The following is a 2,391-nucleotide window of genomic DNA, read 5'->3' as shown; positions in this document are numbered from 1 at the left end:
TATCTTTCTAATTAAATAATATATTAAGCATGCACTAGAAAAAAAGTTGTGAAGTTTACACAACTTTAATAGAATTGCAGGCTGTCATGCTGAATGAAATAAACCAGAAAAATAAGGACAAATACAAGGTGATCTCACTTACCTGTGATATATAAAGAAACAAATCAAGTGTATGGACAATCTAGAATAATAATAAACTAGAACAAACCTGAGAGTGGCAAGGTAGGGAGGACTAGGGAATAAATAGGTTTCTGGAAAGCAACACAGGAAGGTAAGCAGAGAGTCAACCTAGTGCTAAGTGAGGTAATTGTATGCAATAAAATCATAACTGTCAATAAACAAATAATGAAACCAGGGCTAGGAGGAAAGGAACATCAACAGGAGATAACATAGGATGGGGGGTTATGGGTAATTCAGTGGCAGAAATGTGCAGTAATTTGTACAAAACTACCAGAAACTTGAACTATTGTAACTCTACTACCAAAACTATAAAATGTTTAAACTAAATTAGTAAATAAAAACAAAATGGCTCTAAAGAAATTGTAGATTGGAGCTAAAAGCAACCTAAGATCCCAAACCAATTGAGTTAGAATGGAGAGCTCTTCACTGCTGAATAAAGTAAGGAAACCAGAAGGAAAAAGAGGTAGGTGAAGAACTCAATCCTGGCTGATATATGTTTGTCTAAGTCTTCAGATATGTGTACAGTAGAGTTAGCAGGTTCCAACATTTGCTTATTCATTACTTATTGTGGATGAACTCTAATTCATAAAGTTATGTTTTCCTGAGAATAAATAGTAAATAAATAATAAAAAGTCAAAATACATTCAGACAATGATACCTTCTACTATAGACTACATATTTGTATTCCCTCAAATTTTATTGCTTTTTTTCTCTCTCTATGTGGAGTTATGAAGGGTAAGTGAAGAAGTAAGATCCCACCAGAAATTAAATATGCTTTCACCTGATTTCAGACTTTTCAGCAAGATAATAAGATAAGAATGTTTGCTACATACAGTCATAAGTCTGCTATTTTGTTTTAGCAGTCTGGATTACAAAAAAAAACTATAATGAAAATAAAATAAAATACTAAATTTTGATTTTGAAATATTTAATTAGTAAAACGTATGTTGTCTGTTCCTTTCCCCTTCAATTTGTGCAATGACCAAGAAAGGGTCATTTAGCTGTGGTATTTCAATATTTGGTTGCATTGCACACAAAGAATCTAACATCTGGTTACTTTTTTGTTGGGCAATAGATTCTTTGAATTGTAGTGCTGACATACACACTTGCCATGGGTCACACTTTCAGTTGTGATTCTCACAGCACTTTTGGCTCTATTACTGACAGGCTAATCATAATGCTAGCACATCTTACGTGGTGGTGTGGTTTTAGCATTCAACTGGACATGCTCTTTTTTTTTTTTAGATGTTGGGATAATGTTAATTGCTCACAAAATTCCTCAAAATATTACCATTGATTTTCAAATGGGTTGCTACAAGCTGGTTCCCAGTGCATTGTTGTGATCCTGGCTCTTTGTTTGTTATTCTGAGAAGTGAAGGTTTTACTTAGGAAGAGACAGTGACACTCACAATCTTGACTCAATGCTGCCCCCTCCCTCCAAAAACTCAGGCTAGACATGAGAAAACTGGAGAAGATCGACTCTGAGTGGTGCAACCAAATGTCTAAAATAGGGCTGATTCCTATTTATTGGGATGTCTGACAACTCTCCTGGGATGTGCCAGAGAATCATCATCTTTCACACTTGTAGAAAGGCAGCACACAATAAAAACTTAGAAGTTGGGTTGCCAATATGAATTATTTCAAGTAGAGAATGAAGCCTTTTCCTAAGTGCCCAAATGGAATAAAATTTAGATCCCTGTGTTTGTGTTCAGTGAAGTCCCTCTTATTTAATCATATGCGTATTAATTGATATCAGCTTTTTATTCTGTTTTGGTGTCTCCTCCAGCCATACACTCATTGCTTTTGGCTATTCTGAGAGTTGTTATTGTGTGTGTTTTTTTTAACTTTTCTTTTCTTTATTAAATATTTAAAACAATGTTATTTACAGAATTATTCATTGTTTAGGAATTCATTATTTAAATGAGTATGACTATTTTTCAAGCATATGCAGATCAGGAATTACTTTACAGCAACTAGGGCTCTTATTTTGTACAGCTAGAACCCAGTTTAATACACAGTTAATATTTTAAAACTTTTATTTTTTAATAATGAAAGGCTCGGTAGTCCAGATACTGCTCCGACGCGGAGAAATGAAGAGACAGTTACTCAGGCAAAAGCTCAAGTGGGGTTCTTTATTCTGGCCTGCCAGCTTATTCAGAACCGAACAGAGGCAAAGGACCACGTGGAGTTCTATGTTCCTTCTTATATACC

Source organism: Suncus etruscus, chromosome 3 (assembly GCF_024139225.1).
Source record: "Suncus etruscus isolate mSunEtr1 chromosome 3, mSunEtr1.pri.cur, whole genome shotgun sequence".
NCBI lineage: Eukaryota > Metazoa > Chordata > Mammalia > Eulipotyphla > Soricidae > Suncus > Suncus etruscus.
Note: the sequence above shows the minus strand (reverse complement) of the source record.